The sequence below is a fragment of the Peromyscus californicus genome, unplaced genomic scaffold, assembly GCF_007827085.1.
Source record: "Peromyscus californicus insignis strain IS unplaced genomic scaffold, ASM782708v3 Scaffold_1__1_contigs__length_55948999, whole genome shotgun sequence".
Taxonomy (NCBI): Eukaryota; Metazoa; Chordata; class Mammalia; order Rodentia; family Cricetidae; genus Peromyscus; species Peromyscus californicus.
The window spans coordinates 46945211-46964506 of NW_026294492.1; the positions used below are offsets into that span (position 1 = coordinate 46945211).

Below are 19296 nucleotides of genomic sequence, written 5' to 3' on the forward strand. Positions count from 1 at the left end.
ACAGAAAGGGGGAAATACTGTGAGATGTCCTTCTGTATGCTGTGAATATGTGTTGCTCTCATTGGTTGATAATAAAGATGTTTGGCCAATGGCGAGGCAAGATAAGGTTAAGTGGTACAATCAAACTGACGCTAGAGATAAAGAAGGGCGGTGTCAGGGCAGACACCATCCAGCCAGCTACTCAGGAAGCAAGATGTGAAGAAAATAAAGTAACAAGCCACAAACCACGTGGCAAAGCATAGATGAGAAATATGGGTAAATGCTGTATGGTATTTAGTTTGTGTTCTGACAAATAAAGCTTGTCTGGAGATCAGAGGACAGAGCTAGTCACTAGCTAACTGTAGAGGTCAGGCAGTGGTGGCACACACCTTTAATCCCATCACTTGGGAGGAGGAAGCAGGAAGATCAGTGGTTCAAAGCCACCCTGGGCTACACAAGATTGAACCAGTCTTAAAGAGAAACAGTGTCAGGTAGTGGTGGCTCAAGCCTTTAATCCCAGCACAGGGAGTCTCACACCTTTAATCCCAGGACTATGGAAGTGGAGACAAAAATATAAGGCAGGTAGAAATAGGATCTCAGGCCCCATTCAGTCTGAGGATTCATAGAGACAGGATGCCCTATTCAGTCTGAAATTTCACAGAGGTACAAAGTCTAGTGGGTGCTTCTTTATTCTCTAATCTTTCAGTTTTCACCCTCTGTTTCTGATTCTGGATGTTTATTGTTAAAACTAATTAGGATCATGATTCATTAATTTAAGGGTTAGTAATAAGCCTGAGCTACTGACCAAGTTTTTATACTTAATATAAGCCTTTGGAAGCAGCTATGAAATAGGGTGGGACAGAGGAAGAAACTCCACTTACAATCTATCCCTGATTGTGTGTGATTTGACCAGTTCCATTTTGAGGACTATACCCTTCAATTGTGAGATTGAAAAAAACTCTTTCTACCTTAAGTCACTTTTCTCATATTAATGATAGCCAGATAAAAAACCTAATATAAGAATTAGATATGAAAAAGTGAAAACACTGGTATAAGTAAACCTAAACAGGTTCTCCTTGGGCATTTTTAACTTGTTTTGGAAGGAATGTGCAAGAATTCGCAAGAAATTTTTCTTTGACATGAAAATTTGCCTGAGACCAGATCTAGTGGGGTTCATGTTCCACAGAAGAGGTTTGGAGTTGTTTGGGTTGAGGGGTGTGGCAGAGAAGGAGACTGGCATGATCTGAGGGTGAATCAGGATGGCTGCCCATTTATTGAAAAAAGAATACATGTAGCACAAAGGATTAAATGAAAGAAAGAAGGCACATGAGCTCAGGTGTGGCTTGAGATCAGGGGTTGAGGAAGCTAGCATTGACCTTGACAAGTTAATAGACACCAGTCATTATTAATGGTAGGGCCACAAGTTCCTCTTGCTAGAGATAATGACTCCCTTTTTAGTACGCAGGAATTTACTCAAGCTCCTGAGGGAATGGGGACTTTTTTTTTTTGGTTTTTCGAGACAGGGTTTCTCTGTGTAGCTTTGCGCCTTTCCTGGAACTCGCTTTGGAGACCAGGCTGGCCTTGAACTCACAGAGATCCGCCTGGCTCTGCCTCCCGAGTGCTGGGATTAAAGGCGTGCGCCACCACCGCCCGGCGGGAATGGGGACTTTTGTCTAAATGCCTGGCCTTGGAAAAGGGATTTTCTAGGGGGATCAGATACTCCATTACACAATATTTTAATTTTTATATGGCTTAGTTTATCTATATAGCTAAAGCTTAAAGTGAGCAAAGATGAAGCTAGACAAACATTACTGTGAACCTGAGAAGACCTTAGGAATCTACAAATGTTGATTATCAAATATACCATATCAAGCATATGTTATTTTCTAGCAGCTTGGTGGTAACTTGTATAGTAGTAGGTGGAGTTATCAGGCTATATGATTTCATGGCAGAGGGGATTTTTTTTCAAAGAATTATTTGGTTTAAAGAAAGTACCACTGTACACAATTTCATCCTTCACCAAAGCCTGCACAAAATTTCCCAAAGGGAAAGGCATAATAGTGAGAATCATTAAAAATGAAAGTAAAGGGGTGCTGGAGAATTATGATCCACAAAGTCAAAATGCTAGAACATTGTCAAGCAGCAATTGTTGTCATGTCAAAATAAACACACTGAACAAAGCTGAAAGACTCATTCTAGTATGCATCACAAACAAAAATGCTGAAAGAAATGCCTACAGAGGAGGCATAGATCAGAAAGGTTCCATGGGGGAACAAGGACTCTATCAGGAACTAGAGTAAGGGCCATTCCTGTGCAATTAGACTCAAGAATACAACTTCATTCTGACCTATATCAGAAAACTTGAAATGAACTTGAATGTAAATTGTGGAGTACTTTGGTAGAGGAAAGGAACGTCAGCAAGCTAAATTTTTAAACAAAGGGAGCAGTTGGAATTAGTAACAAGTTAGTACTACGCACTGGGACAATAGTGAAGCAGGTAACATGGGGGAAACTCAACAGCCTGGGAGTGGCTGGAGGTTTTCTTGTGTCTTATAGCCACTCAGTGCCAAATAAACACACAGAGGCTTATATTAATTACAAACTGCTTGGTCTATGCCTCAAACTTATTATTAACTAGCTCTTTCATCTGAAATTAACCCATTTCTATTAAGCTATGTATTGCCACATGTCTTGTGGCTTCACCTGTGTTCCATTACATCTTGTTACCCTGGCAGCTCTAAACATCTGTCTGGACTCTGCCTTTCTTCTTCCTGTATCTCTCTTGGATTTCCTGCCTGGCCATAACCTTTCTTACCATAGGCCAAAGCAGCTTCTTTATTAATGAATGATAGCAACATACATTCACAGCATACAGAAAGACCATCCCACAGCACCTGGGACTCTAATTGACTTGGGATCTGCACACAGCACTCTGAACAATAAATCTATCTGACCCGTCCAGCAGGTCAGGTTATTCGAGGGTCTCGAGGAGGGAACCACCTGAAAGCCAATGGGGGCGAGAGAAGAAGGAGACCAGGCACATAAGGAAAGACAGAGTCAGTCTGAGTCGTGTCAAGGTCTCGTTTATTGGCAGTATGTTGCAGCTTATAAGCAGGATTTCAGGCAGGGAGGGGGAACAGGGAAAGGAGAGTGGAAAATTTTTGAGAAGAAGTCAGGGTGGTCAGGGTGGGTGTTTCTTTGGTCCCAGGCTTCTGCAGCTGGCTGATTACAGTTTATGCCAAGTGGTTTATCTAAACGTACATTTTGCAGTTAGGCCAAGGACGCCCTGTTTATGCAAGACTCCACGAAGCAGAAAACTCAAGACATAACAGTCCTGGGTCAAACAGTCCTGAGTCAGTCTCCAACATCTATCAATCTGTGGGTAGCCTTCTTTGAATAATCATTATTAGTGGGCTGTATCTATATATGCTTTAAAAATAGCAATAAGCAGTTCCTTTATTAATGCCTTCATAACTACTTCTTGTATTTCCTGTTGGAAAACACTGGACACAAGCTGATTCACAATGAAGAAGTATGAGGTGCATGTGCAATAAGGCAAACTGTTCTCAAAATAAATGTTCTAGAATAATCTTTATTTATTTGTCTGTTGTTACAATTTCATCATTCAAGTAATTGGGCCTGTACATTTTAAAAACCAGTACAAAGGAGAATATCATATGCAGTTAGCTAGGTGTAACCAGAAGGTTTCTCCAGTCCTGCCTGGCCCTGTGGTTCCCTAGCCAATTATAAAATAATCACTCAGAGGCTTAATATTACTCACAGACTGTATGGCCTATGGCAGGCTTCTTGCTAGCTAGCTCTTTCATCTTAAATTAACCCATTTCTATTAATCTATGTTTTGCCACATGGCTGTGGCATTACCAGTCTGCTGGCATCTTGCTTCTCCGTTGGTGGCAGCTGGCCCCTCTCTCTTCTCTCCTTTCTTCTCCCTGTCTCTTTCTCGGATTCCTGCCTGGATATAACCTGACTCACCATAGGCCAGAGCAGCTTCTTTATTAACCAATCACAGCAACACATATTCACAGCGTACAGAAAGATATCCCACAGCAGCTAGGATTATGAAATGTAATCCTATGAGTAAAAACATTGATCTCTGTGTATGTTATATACTTTTTAAAAATATTTTATTTAAAATATTTTTTTTCACTTATTTTACATACTGACCACAGCTTCCTGTCTCTCCTTTCTCCTGGTCCACCCCACTTCCCATCTATCTCATCCCCTCCCACCCCTCCTCCACCTCCATTAAGAAAGAAGCAGGCCTCCCATGGGCTTGAACAAAGCATGGTATATCAAGTTGAGAAGGACCAAGCTCCTTCCCTTGTGTCAAAGCTGGGCAAAGTAATCCAGCATGAGGAACAGGTTCCCAAAAGCCAACTAAGCACCAGGGACAGATCCTTATATCACAGCTATGAGCCTTACAAAGAGATCAAGCTACACAACTGTCACACACATTCAGAGGGCCTGGATCTGTCCATTGGAAGCTACCTAATTGTTAGTCCAGAGTCCATGAGCTGCCATGAGCTCAGGTCAACTCTCTCTGTGGATTTCCCTGTTATGATGCCCCTGGCTCATACAATCCCTCCTTCCTTTCTTCAGCAAGACTCCCAGAGCTAGTCCAGTGCTTGGCTGTGGGTTTCTGCATCTGTTTTGATCAGTTACTGGATAAAGTATTTCTGATGACAATTAGGGCACTCACCAATCTGATTCCAGTAGATGGCCAGTTCAGGCACCCTCTCCACTATTGCTAGGAATCTTAGCTGGGGTTATCATTGTAAAAAAACAAAAACAAAACAACAACAAAAAAACCCAAGAAACCAGACATCAAAATACCAAATAATCAAATTTAAAAATGGGGTACAGATCTAAACATAGAATTCTCAACAGAAGAATCTCAAATGGCCACAAGACATTTAAGGAATTGCTCAACATCCTTAGTCATCAGGGAAAATCAAAACAAAAAGACTCTGAGATGCTATCTTATACCTGTCAAAATGGCTAAGATAAAAAACACTGAAGACAGCTTATGTTGGAGAGGATGTGCAGTAAGGGGAACACTCCTCCACTGTTGGCAGGAGGATAAACTTATACAGCCACTTGGGAAACCAATATGGCAGTTTCTCAGAAAATTGGGAATTAATCTACCTCAAGACCCAGCTATACCAATCTTGAGCATATACCCAAAGGATGTGCCATCATACCACAAGGACATTTGCTCAACTGTGTTCATAGCCCCATTATTCATAATAGTCAGAACCTGGAAACAACCTAGATGACCCTCAACTGAAGAATGGATAGGGAAAATGTGGTACACAATGGAGTACTACTCAGCTATAAAAAACAATGACCTCATGAAATTTGCAGACAATTGGATGGAACTAGAAAAAAATCATTCAGAAGTAACCCAGACCCGGAAAGACAAACATGGTCTGTACTCACTCATAAGTGAGTATTAGGAGTAAAGTATAGGATAACCAACCTCCAATCCACAGCCCCAGAGAGTTTAGATAACAAGGAGGGCCCAAAAAAAGATGCATGGATTTCCCTGGGAAGGGGAAAAAGAAAAGATCTCCTGAGTAAACTGGGGGTGGGAAAGGGGGGAATGGAGGGATGGGAACTTGAGGGAGCAGGTTAGGCAGGCTAAGTGTGGGAGGGAGGTTGCGGGGGACATGGAGGAGGAGAGTAACTAAAGAGATGTCTTGATGGGGGGGCATTTGGGGGTTATGGAGAAACCTGTTGCCAGGAAAACCCCAGGAACCCACAAGGATGTTATTTATGTACTTTAACAACCAAATTCTTGCCAGGCGGTGGTGGCACACGCCTTTAATCCCACACTCTGGAGGCAGAGCTAGGCGGATCTCTGTGAGTTCAAGGCCAGCCTGGGCTACCAAGTGAGTTCCAGGAAAGGTGCAAAGCTACACAGAGAAACCCTGTCTCGAAAAACAAAAACAAAACAAAACAAAAAAAAAACAAATTCTCTTTCAAAGCCCCCACCAGATAATAGATGCTCTTAGTCATGTAGTCTGCTGACATCTTTCACTGCATTATTTCTGACTTCTACTATGCCTTTGCTTTGAATAAAGTTACCCTCTAAATGGGAATTGAAGGAGAGCCCCCCTGCACAGTGGGGACACCCTCCCAGACCCCAGATTATGCATAAATCATACCCAAACACCTGTTTTCATAGAAAGATTCTTCATTAAGTGAGGAAGAAAAGTTAAAGTAGCTGCTTTCTGACTCAGGCAGAACAAAAAACAGCAGCAAATGACCTTGCAGGTGTAATTTTTAAGAAGAGAAAAAAGGAGCCGGGCGGTGGTGGCGCACGCCTTTAATCCCAGCACTTGGGAGGCAGAGCCAGGCGAATCTCTGTGAGTTCGAGGCCAGCCTGGTCTACAAAGCGAGTTCCAGGAAAGGCGCAAAGCTACACAGAGAAACCCTGTCTCGAAAAACCAAAAAAAAAAGAAGAGAAAAAAGGGAGGTCTGTGTTAGAACGGGCTAGGATGTAGTGGTATGTTCTGATTGGGCGTGTTAATTAGGTGAACCAAAGGGGTCTTTTGATTTTGGAACTTCAATAATTTGATAGGTGGACCTTGGTAGTTGGCCTCAGGAGGAGGAAGCGGCCAAATAAGGGAACAGACCTTGGTGTTTAGCTTTAGTAATGTAATTTACTGGGTTTTAGCAAGGCAGAGGGAATGGGGGAGAAGGGCAAGGCCTCCCAGAGCCATGTTTGCCATTATTGGGCCAGCTAGAGTCCCTTCAGGAATACCCCACCCAGACCCAACAACCAATTAAGTACTGTAGGTAGGTAAGGGAAGTAAATAAATTTTCCTCTCTCATTACTAAAAATTCCCATTACTACTTTCTACCTCCTCTCCATTGTCACATGTATGGCCTCAATCTAATCAGTTTTGTCAAAAACCAATCACCAACCTGAGGACCTCAAACCCTCTTGAGGATGAGGAAAAAGTGAATACTTAGTGTTGGTGGGAGTTTAAACTGCTATAATTAACAAGCAAATCACTGTGAGTTTGCCTCAAAAGTAAAATACAGAATTACCATCTCAACAAACTATACATCTCTCCACATATAATGAAGAGTCCAAACATCTACCACAGATACACAGACACACATGGTCACTGTTGATCTACTTCCAATAACTAAAGGAAGAATCAGCCTGGAGGTCCATCTGCTGATGCTGCATAATAAAAATGTAGCACATAAACACATCGGAATTTGACTCTGCAATGAAGAAAACTAAAATGAAATTTGCAAGTGAATGGATGCAACTTGAAATATAATATAGTAAATGAGCTAACCGAAGTGCCCAAAGTCAACTGCTGTCTGTTCTCTCTTATATGTGGATTCTGCCTTTAACCTCTTACCCATCTCTTTCAGAACTGGACTGAGTGTCCATAGAGAGCACGGAGAAGAAAGGTTCCTTGAGATCTCTGGGCAGGTGGAGGTGGTACAGGCTCAGTAGCAGGCATGTGATGTGCAAGTGGAGTAATAGATACAGTAGGACTGCAAAGGTAAAAACAAGTAAGGGACAGGGAAGAGAGGAGTTTGGAGTATCAAGGTTCGGGATTACCCTCAGCTGTAAGTTGATTTCTGGAACAGACTGTTGGTACACACATGTTCCTGTCTAAAAAAAATAAAATCAGACATGAAGATGCAAGCCTTTAATCCCAGAGTGAATGACACAGAGGAGGGTGATCTCTGAGTTCAAGGCTACCTGGTCAACACAATGAGTTCCAGTGTGACACAGAGAACCCCTGTCACCAAAAACAAAACAAAACAAATAATAAAAAATTATATATTAAATATAAATTAAAAATAAATATCAAAGTAACTACAAACACAAGAGTAATTAATATATTATGAATGTACTGTACACTCGTGTCAACCTTCAATTAAAAAACATCTCCATCAGATAAAAAGCAAATTTGTCTTTCTCTCCTACGAACTTTCTGCAGCTTTCTCAATGGTTTGAAATTACACCACTTACAAAACCAACTATCTGAAGGCAACAAGAAAGAGATCAAGGACTGCAATCCTGGAAATTACATTACAGAATTCACACTCCCAATCCCTTCTGTTTCAAGCAGCAACAAACACTATTCCAGAACCTCTACACATGACTATCTGGCCCATTTGACATTCAGTAATGTTGGGAATACTTTCCAAAATTCCAGTTTTAACCTCAAAAATGATCACTGCAAACAAACAAAATATGAAGCAAAATGAAAATTTTCTCTTTTTTTCTTTTCTTTCTTTCTTTCTTTCTTTTTTTTTGGTTTTTTTCGAGACAGGGTTTCCTCTGTGTAGTTTTTGGTGCCTGCCCTGGTTCTCGCTCTGTAGACCAGGCTGGCCTCGAACTCACAGAGATTCACCTGGCTCTGCCTCCTGAGTGTTGTGATTAAAGGCATGTGCCACCACCGCCTGGCCAAAATTTCTCTTTCTTCAGACTTGTAATTTTGACCACTGCAGTAGGGAATAACAAGAAAAAATGTTACACATTATCATAAAAAAGGGAAAAGGAAAAATGCAAAAATCATACTAGATGAGGTGTTAAGGGGTAAAGACACAGTCTGGACTCAGCATCACCATCCCGTCATCTCTTTAAAACCTGTATAGCACAGGTTCATGGCAAGGACTCACACAAAGGTGCCAGGGATTGTGGGGAAGCAGCTTCACCAGGACAGAAAAGTGGGGACTCAGGACTCAAGGCTGCCTGGGGTGCACACTTCAAGTGCATGTGGGCACAGGCATTGCTGGATCATACTCCATATTCCAGCACCACGGGAAACTTCAGGTGCTAGTGCCACATAAGTAGTTAGTGTCGCAAACTGCCATCAAAGATTCTAGAAGCCCAAGACCCATTCACCATTTCATACTTCTGATGTGTATACACTTTCAGATGAAAGTGTACTGTTTCATACATGATATAAGTATTTATATTTATAAATTTAAATTTTATATTGTAAATGTAAAAATGAACATAAAGTTAATAAGTATTTAACCCTCAAAGTTGGTCTTCTTATCTTATGCAATTATTTCGCCTATCATTAGCTAGAATTATCTAGTATATTACTAACACTCATTTCAATTTGAGCAAGAATTTACACTAAAATACAGAAGGAACTGTGAAATATACCCACCTTTCTTAAGCATTTAATACTTTCAGTAACATGGCAGGATTAATATTAACATTCAATAAGCAACAGCATTTCTGTGCTCCAGTAAAGACTAGTGTGAAAGAGAAAATCAGTGACAAGATCCCATTCATAGTCACATGAAAAGAATTATTTAGAAATAAACTCAAGCAAGAGAGTGAAAACAGCAACAATGACAACCTGAAATGATAAAGAATTTGAATACTCATGTCTATGAATGTCCAGGAGTAATATCGTACAAACATCATTCTATTTGACAGTGAAAGGTTTACAACACGCCCCCACGGTCGGGCGTGTTCGCATATGCCCAACAGACACTTCCACCTAGCCAGTTCCAGGTCAGGATAGCCATTTCCGGGTCAGGGCATCTTGCGTGACCAAGATCCGTGACGTTCCATTGGCTACGTAGGCGCGCAACGTGGCCATGTGATCTACTAACATTTTGGTGCCGAAACCGAGCGGGCGCTTCCGGGTGCCCTGCGCCTGGAAACCCGTAAACCGGGGACTGCAACACTCTGCTCTGTACGCGACAGACCGCTCTCCATTTTGCCTGACCGCAGAAAATCCATGCAACACTGCTTTCTCCGATTGGTGAGTCTCCCCCATTTTTTGGCCAGTGTAAACGGTTTCCTGAATCTGTGAGAACAACCGGTACCTCACAAGTATTCTTGAGACCGGGGAACCCCCGACCACGGTCTTCATTGGCTACGGTCGGCCCCTATCACAGGCCTGAGATTTCTAGCCCTCTCCCACGTCTGCAGCCTCAGATATTTCTCGCGTTGGGACCACCGCCGTTGGGTGCGTCCTGGGGGCCACGTGGGGCCGACACGTTCATCCGACTTGACGAAGCGGCAGACGCTGTCCGGGTTCCCGGGGAATCCTTTCCTCGCGTGGCAGGGGCCCCCGCTTCTGTGGCTGACGAGCCAAGGAGCGGCTTGTGCCCGGGATCTGTCCTTGGCCTTGGGGACGCCTGGGGCCTTGGCTCCGGATCACGTTTGTTTTTTTATCTTTTTTATTTTTCTGCCTCTCCGCTGCAGACATGGGAAACAAGGCTTCCAACCCTGTTAGTCCTTCCTCTCCGTTAGGCTGTCTTGTTGAAGCTTTAAAACCTCTCAGTTTAATGCCTTACATAAAGATTCCTAAGCTAACTCGTCTATGTTCTAAAAAATGACCAAAGTATTCTTTAGAAAACAACAAAAAATGGCCGCCGAGCGGCTCCTTAGATCCCGATATTTTACGGAGTTATCTAATTACTGTCAGCGCTCAGGCAGATGGAAAGAGTTGCCCTACGTTATAGCATTTTTCTTTCTCAGTGCTAAACCGTCTCTTCTGGATTCCTTCTCTCCTGCTCATATGCTCCTGGCTATGCCTGAACCGGAGGATTCTCTGACTCCAGAATCTCTGACTCTAGATCCTGCTAACGAACCTCCACCTATTCGACCTCCAGCTCCAACTCCTAGAAAACCGTTCCTTCCGCTCCCCTTCCAGATTCTTCTTCTTCTAAAGCTGCTCTTTTCTCAGCAGCAGCCGGTTCCAAAGGCCCTGCCCTAGCTCCAAACTTCACTCCTCCTATCACCCGCTCTCGGACTGCTAAATTGTCGGATTCCAGCCATCCAAAACCTTCCACTGTTCTCCTTTTGCGAGAGGTGGCTGGTGTGGATGGACTGATTAAAGTTCATGTTCCATTCTCTCTAGCAGAACTCTCTCAGATAGAAAGTAAGCTGGGTTCTTATACTTCTAATTCTGCTGCCTTTATTAAACAGTTTCAATATATAACTCAATCTTATAGTCTCATCTTTCATGATATATTCATGATACTTTCTAATAACTTACTTCCTGAGGAGCGCAGGTGGGTTTGGGAGCAGGCTAGGATTCACGCAGACAAAATTCATTAAACTAACCTCTCACACCCTCCAGGAGCTGAGGTGGTTCCTGACCGAGAGCCACACTGGGATTATAACACCCAGGGTGGCTGTCTAGCCAGAGATAGGTTTATTACCTGTCTCCTGACAGGCCTCTGTAAGGCTGCCCTAAAACCAGTAAACTATGAAAAACTAAAAACGGTTATTCAAGATAAGGACGAAAATCCATCTCATTTCCTAGAGCAGCTCACCAAGGCTCTACTTCAGTTCACTAGCTTAGACCCGGAGAGCCCTGAGGGCAGGCAGCTGCTAATAACCCAGTTTGTCTCACAGAGCTTCCCTAACATTAGGGATAAACTTAAACGTTTGGAGAACGGCCCTCTAACTCCACAGGCAGATGTGCTGGTGATAGTGTTTAAGGTGTACCATGGGAGAGATGAAAAAGCCCATAAAAGGAGCTGCCAGATGCTGGCAAGCACTGCCCGACCGGCTCCCCGAAAGCCATCTGGTCCCTGCTTCAAGTGTGGGAGAGAAGGCCATTGGGCCCAGGCTTGCACCACCGGCCCATGAAGGGCACCGACAAAGCCTTGTCCAAAGTGTTGCCAAAAGGGTCACTGGTCAGCTGACTGTCCTAATGTCCCAAGCGACATAGGAATGCCAGATGAAGACCACCCTCCAGCTGACTTTGTAGGCTTGGCTTACAGCGAGGACTGCTGCTGCCTGGTTTCTGCCCCGGCCACTCCCATCTCACACAGGGAACCTAGGGTAATTATAAAGGTCAATGGGCAGCCCCATCTCGTTCCTTTTGGACACCGGAGCTACCTACTCTGTCCTGAGAGAGTTTTGGAGGCCCACCTCTCCTGCTCGTCTCCCTATTGTCGGGGTTGGGGACAGCCTTATCTACCTCATCAGACACCACCACTCAATTGCATTTTCAGAGGCATCCCTCTCACACACACATTCTTAGTGGTGCCAAGCTGCCCTGTACCTTTAATGGGGGGGGGGATCTTCTAGCTAAGGTAGGAGCGTCCATTTCTTTCGCTCCACACATTCGCCTCATCCCAGACGCGCCAGCAGCTCCTTTACTTCTCCTCCTAGCCACTCACTCTTCTGACTCTAACAATTCCTTTCCCCTACCAGTCTCTCAGGTAGACACAGTCTCTCAGGTAGACACACAGAGCCGGAGGCAAAAAGGACCATCAAAAATATCCAGGCGGTAAGGAATAATGTAATACAATAATCTATCATTGTTCGATACTCAGCAACTGATCACCTGCGTTTCCTAAATGCTAACCTAATAAGGGAAACCGGTGCCTTAAATAAACTACCTCTAATAAGGCTTGTCTCAGATAAAAATTAAGCAGAGTACTAAGGCCAGATCTACCTCAGGTAAATATCACATGTCTCTATCTGGACAGGCCAGATCTACCTCAGACAAATGCCAACTCCAAAATAAAATAATAATGATTCTTTCTCTCTAAGCCTTTTCTATGTCAACAGTATCTTGTCAAACAGAAGGTTCCTAGCCACAGCACGGAGGGTTCCCAGCCACAGCACGGATAGACAGCCGCAGAACAAGGGGACGGCAGAACTTCATTCCAGGACCTGCCCACCAACATCCCAGGACTTCACAAGATACCCTCTCATCCCCCTGCCCCCCAAGAGCCAACCAACGCCCACTATTCAGCTGGAAGCAGTCTTTGAGAGAAACGTCGCCCCCATACCCAGGCAACCACAATTTTTTTCTTTTTTAAAAAAGGAAGAGTCAGGGATGAAAGGTTTACAACACGCCCCCACGGTCGGGCGTGTTCGCATATGCCCAACAGACACTTCCACCTAGCCAGTTCCAGGTCAGGATAGCCATTTCCGGGTCAGGGCATCTTGCGTGACCAAGATCCGTGACGTTCTATTGGCTACGTAGGCGCGCAACGTGGCCATGTGATCTACGCGCTTGCGTGTAATAGTGACGCTGATCTGTCCACGCCCAGCCTTTAAAATCCGGCGCCATGTTCCCGGTTCCTTCTTCTTCTTCTTCCTCCTTCTTCTCCACACACGTGTTTCCCGCAGGCCTGTTCACTCTCTGTCCCTTTACCTTTAATAAAACTCTTGTTAGCGGATTCTGTCGTGTTTCGTGGCATTTCCTTGCAGGGTAAGAACACAACGCAGCCGAAAAACTAACAGACAGAGTATCTTGGTTGTAAACATAGCATTTGTAGGAGACCACAGCCTGCCTTGCTCAACCATCCCAGGAGAGGAACGTCTGCTGAGACAGCCTGTCTCCCGTGGGCAAATAACTTCAGGAAGGAGAGACTACATAGCAGCACACAGCCCAGGAAGCTGCATCAACTTCCTCAGTCCCAAGCCCCTTCCAGGGACCTTTAAAGGGTCCCAGGCAGCTTGATCCCAGTGCACAGCAGGAAAGTCAGTGTCATTGGGGTCTGTGCTAATGACCAGTGTCCTCTGCTGTGGTTAGACTCTGGTCTCTTTCCAGCCTTCTGTCTCCTCACTCCTCACTGTGAAATCTAAAACTATTGGAAACACTATTTTTTTTCTCCAAAGATGTTCCTCTGGGGAAAAGGATTAAGTACTCATTAAGTACTCCCTCATGCAATTTCTTCTACTTAGAGAAGCAACCAAACCATTCAATCACAAGCCCAAGATCCCCTTTACAGGGCACACAAAGGTCAAGGCTGACACAGCTTTTCAAAAACTCCAGTTTTGGCCTGAGGAAAGGTATTGAATTGAGCCGGGCGGTGGTGGCGCACGCCTTTAATCCCAGCACTCGGGAGGCAGAGCCAGGCGGATCTCTGTGAGTTCGAGGCCAGCCTGGTCTACAGAGTGAGATCCAGGAAAGGCGCAAAGCTACACAGAGAAACCCTGTCTCGAAAAACCAAAAAAAAAAAAAAAATTGAATTGAAAGTTCTCTTCCTCTGTGACTGGCAATTTTGACCTACTATTACAGAGAGAACAATCCAGTCCTTCCCCATCATCATTTTTAAATGGGACAGAATACACACACACACACACACACACACACACACACACACGCACGCACGCACGCACGCACACACACACACACACACACACACACACACACGCGCACACACACGCACACACACACAATTGGGAGTTGGGAATGGAGGGATGAGGCCTAATGACAAAACCATTGTTTATCTTCTGTCAGGCCTGGCTTGTGGTTCGATACTAAGAAAAATATAAACTCACAAACATGATGTCAGGAAAAATCTAAAGCAGCACAGAGAGAGCTATGAGGGAGAGCAATGAGAGGGCACACCACTCATGTCCCCTCACACCAGACAGGGTGCGGTGTCACCAACCTGGCAGCAGAGCAAGCAGCAGGGAGGCCAGGTCCCAGAAGCCTTTTCACCCCAAGAAGAGAGTGGCCTGGAAACGAAGTAGATTCCCTGGGACAGAACAGGGCCAGAGGCCTTGCTACATGCTTTGCACACAATTCCATTGCTCCAGGAAAGACAAAGCCAGTGTAGGCGGCTAGAGCACACTCCACACAGTGCCAGGGGAACATCAAGGCAGTAGCCCACAGCCTCATCAATGGCACAAATGCACAACCCACAATTCCAGGAGTCCAGGGCAACTCACACTTTTCCTGTTGCTGATGTACCAAGATGTCCTCCGCATGGCCTAATATCAGTAGCAGATGTCATACAGGACTAATACCACAAGTCTCAGGATCTACAAAGGATTCAAATTTGGTAGCAATGGTGTTTGTGCATATCCATGCACCTCAATGGACATTTGATGAAAAGAAGTAACAGCATCCCTGATGAACAAAAGAGACATAAGGCCTAGATAGTCCTGTGATTAATAAGATAACAGAAGCCGGGCGGTGGTGGTGCACGCCTTTAATCCCAGCACTCGGGAGGCAGAGCCAGGTGGATCTCTGTGAGTTCGAGGCCAGCCTGGTCTACAAAGTGAGTTCCAGGAAAGGCGCAAAACTACAGAGAAACCCTGTCTCGAAAAACAAAAAAAACAAAAAAACAAGATAACAGAACTACTAAAGTAAATCCTTTACGTTACTGGAACAATTGTTGCTGGTGAGCTGGAGCTATGAAATTAGCCATGATTGAGAAGAAACCAGCATCACTGAGTTGAATATTCTAGGAAGAGTTCCTGAGAGCATAGAGAAGCTGTGTTTCAGAGGTTGTACATCATGTTGGCAGCAGGACTTGTTAATGTGTAAGCATCACCCAGGTAGTACTGGTTTTGAAGGCATGAAGAACACCTGAGGCTTGGAACTGGGCGAGGCCATTGGTGAAGGTACAGCCTCAGTAGCAGTTGAAGACCCAGGACTGAAAGGCTCAAGCAGAGAAGTTAAGGCTTGGCACAAGGAAGAAAACCTATGAAAGGCTATTGGCGAAAGTGCAGCCCAGTTGCAGCGAGGAACCCCGGCATCTGGAGATAGCAGTACCATGGGAAGATCACCAAGAACAGTAGCAGCAACGGAGTTGAGCCAGCAGGAGCTGAGAAGACAAGCTGTGTTTGCTGTAGAGGGCAGATCCGGATAAATTACCTATGTCCTTTGGAGGAGTCCCGAAGATCATGAGTGAATCCCAGATAACTGGACATTGAGTTATTTATACTGTTGGGAGTTTTGTTTTGTTTGGTTCAGATTGTGATGGTGTCCTAGTTTTTCCCTCTTGAAGAAGGTATTTAATTTTATTTTGATTTTTAAAGGAGCACACAGATGAAATACTTGAACTATTAAAAGAGATTGATATCTTAAAGAGACTGAAATTTTAATGTGTTGAAAATTTAATGTGTTGAATTTGTAAAGACCGTGAAACTTTTAAAATTGTTTAAGGTTTGAATGTGAGATCTTGGAGATGAATAAGAAAGGAAGCGTTGTGGCTTAATAGTGATGTGTTTATGTGTCAAGATGACCAAGGGTAAGTTGTACTTACTGATTTTGTGTGTCAGCTTGACAAAAGCTGAGTCATCAGAGAGGACGGAGCCTCAGTTGAGGAAATGACTCCATGAGACCCAGTTATAAGGCATTTTGTCAATTAGTGATCAAAGGGGGAAGATCCAGCCCATTATGGTTGTTGCCATCCCTGGGATGATGGTCCAGGGTTCTATAAGAAAAACTGAGCAAGCTAGGGGAAGAATGCCGGTAAGCAGCTCCCCTCCATGGTTTCTGCATCAGCTCCTGCCTCCAGGTTCCAGCCCTGTTTGAATTCCTGTCTTGACTTCCCTCAGTGATAAACAGCAATGTGGAAGTGTAAGGCAAATAAACCCTTTCTTCCCCAACTTACTTTTTGATCATAGTGTTTGGTTGCAGCAATGGAAACCCTAATTGAGACAGGGCTAGATAGAAAAACACAAAGATCAGGTATGAGGCAACAGCCCATTACTATCTCATACTTGATATTTCTTGGTATCCTTTTCCTACCAAGAAAATTAAAACAAAACAACAAGATACAATTCCTCAATGGATGGATAAAACATATATGGCAGGAGTACTCCACTATGGACTCAGAGATATGAAAAGCAATCCCTGAACTTAAGAAAAGGTTTGCTTTGCCCAAGACCATGAAGAAAGCCTCCATTCACTAGAGTAAATACTCCCAACTTACAGACTGCTAACAAAGAGCCCCACTATGGTCATTCTCTAGTGATGATGCAGACACATTAAATGATTAATGTTGGGATGTCATCATGCCTGCTATTGCTCCCAGAGCTTTGAAATAATTCCCACAACACTGGGATATTCCCCAGAATAATACTGCCACTCATATGCATATTAAGATTTATTTATTTCATTTCCTGAGTGTGGTAGTATTTTATTTGTGCACCCCAATAAAGCTTATCTGGGGATCAGAGAAAAAAGCCAGCCACTATATTAAACAGAGGTCAGGTAGTGGTAACACACACCTTTAATCCTAGCATTCGGGAGGCAGAGATTCATCCAGATCTCTGTGAGTTCAAGGCCACACCAGGAACAGAGCCAAGCATGGTGGCACATGCCTTTGATCCCAGGGCTAGTTAACCATATAAGTCTGGAGGTCTATGCAGACAGAAAGGAAGTGATAGAGCTGAGCAGAGGAAGAAAGTAAGGTGGCAGGGCACAGAAAAGTATATAGGTGTGAGTATACAGGAAGTAGCTCACTCTGGCGGCTGAGGAGTTGGTTAAGGTGAGGTTGGATGTGGCTTGTTCTGTTTCTCTGATCTTTCAGTAATCACCCCAACATCTGGCTCCGGGTTTTTATTAATAAGATTATGTAGCAATTCGTGTTACACCTGAGTATGGATGGTTTTCCTGCATTTACATCAGTGCACCTCATGTGCACTTTGTGCACTAGAAAGCCAAATGATGGTACTGTATACCGTGGAACTGGAGTCACAGACGGTTGTGAGCCACTCTGCACATGCTGTGGTCCCTTTGAAAGAGAAGTCTGTGCTCTTAAATACTGAGCCATCTTTCCAACCCTTATTCACATTGTTCATTTAACAGAAATAAAGAGTAAAATCCACAAATATCTTATTCAGGAGTCTACCAAATTTGGCCTCTAAACATGACCACTGAAAATGTTCTTCATATGAGAGGGACTATTTTGACTAATCATAATCATTTTGTAAGTGACTGTCCTCCTATCTAAGTAACTTAAGTCTTCAGATGTTCCAAAGTGCCCCTGTGAAAAAGATTATCATAGCTGGGCTTGTTGACCATTTAAATCCCACATGGAGGGATGGAAGAAGGCATGAAATTCTCAACCATTATGGGTCAGGCCAGAAAGAAAAATCTGTTTCCCAAGGTAGTCTGATTTCCTTGGGCTAATGATTTCAGAAAGGAGAGCTTGCATACCAGGGCTGAGTACAACAAGGTGCTTCAACTGCCTGATCCCAGGACCCTTTTATAAATGTGTCAGGCAGCTATCTTGCACTGCACCGCTTCCCTGCACAGCAAAAGCAGGTTCAGCTTGCTGTATGTGTTGTCTGTTGAGGTCAGACTTTGGTCTCTTTCCAGCTTTTTGTCTCCTGTACCCTAAAATCTAACACTAATGAAAATACTATTTTGCCTCTAAAGAAGTTCATCATGTAAAATGATTAATTACCGATTAAGTGCTCCTTCATTCAAGCTCTTCAACTTGGAGAAGCAGACTAGAGTAAAACAAACAAGAAACAATCCATTCCCAAGCCCATGATCCCCTTCACAGGTCTTGCAAAGGGCAAGCTTGGGAGAGCTTTTCAAATATCCCAATTTTTGTCAAAGAACTGGTTAGTGAAAAAAGAAATCTAATTTAAAATTCTCTTCCTCTGTGAATGGGAATTTTGACCCACTCCTCTCCCATCATCATTTTTAAAAGGACAGAACACACACACACACACACACACACACACACACACACACACACACACACACACACACACACTGAAGAGTTTTTGCTTGGCGAATGTACCAAAGCCTGTGTTGGCCATATGCCAGGCATAGCTTCGAGTTCAGTACTAAGCAAAACAAAAAAATCACAAAGGTGATGACGGGAAAACTCTAAAGCAGCACTGACATAGCTCTAAAGGAGACTACCAAGAGAGCACACCACCCACGACCCTCCACACCACTGCCTGGACACAGTGTCACCAACATGGCAGCTCTCCAAGCTCTGAAAAGGCACAGGTTCCAGGTGCTGTTTCATCACAGCAAGAAACTAGCCTGAGACACAGTCGTTTCCCTGGGACAGAACAGGTCTTATGCACAGCTGCCTGCTTCGCCCACAATTCCGGTTCTGTGACGAGGAAGCCAGTGTAGCATTCTCCAGTGCACTCCTGTCTGCACAGTGCCAGGGGACATCAAAGCCACAGAGCCACAGCCCCTGCAATGTCACAAACAACAACTCGATTCCAAGAGCGGTGGACACAGTCTTTCCTGTTTCTGATGGATCAAGGTGTCCTCCCTACGGGCCTAACGTCAGTAGACATGAATGTGGAAGGAGCCGACACCACACACCTCAGCATCTACACTGGATTCAATCAAACCCAGTGGCAACGGTGAGGCTTTCTGAATATCCATGTACCTTAGTGGACATTTGATGAAGGGAAGTAACAGCATCCTTGATTAATGAAAGAGACATAGGCCTGGATATTCCTGATTGGAGGTCCTGAGGCCAAAACCAATAGAGTTGGGGTAGAAGGAATCCTGAGTTCTCTCCAGACACAGCTATGGGAACAAGGGCCTTCTATGCAAACACAACAGTTTAACCTTACACTTAAACCTATCCATTTCCTTA

General features: G+C 44.1%; 1 protein-coding gene across 2 annotated transcripts in view; it reads right to left on the reverse strand.

The window, feature by feature from the left end:
* The window catches only part of LOC128115702 (zinc finger protein OZF-like), a 70674-nt gene that overhangs the window by 20551 nt on the left and 30827 nt on the right, over positions 1-19296 (reverse strand). The window contains exon 7 of one of the 2 annotated variants that reach the window (XR_008220276.1): positions 3047-18882. The exons of the other annotated variant lie outside the window; for it this stretch is intronic. The gene's annotated coding sequence lies outside the window, so the exon portion shown is untranslated. Of the gene's footprint in view, positions 1-3046; positions 18883-19296 lie in introns of those variants that run through there. 2 annotated transcript variants of the gene reach the window in all.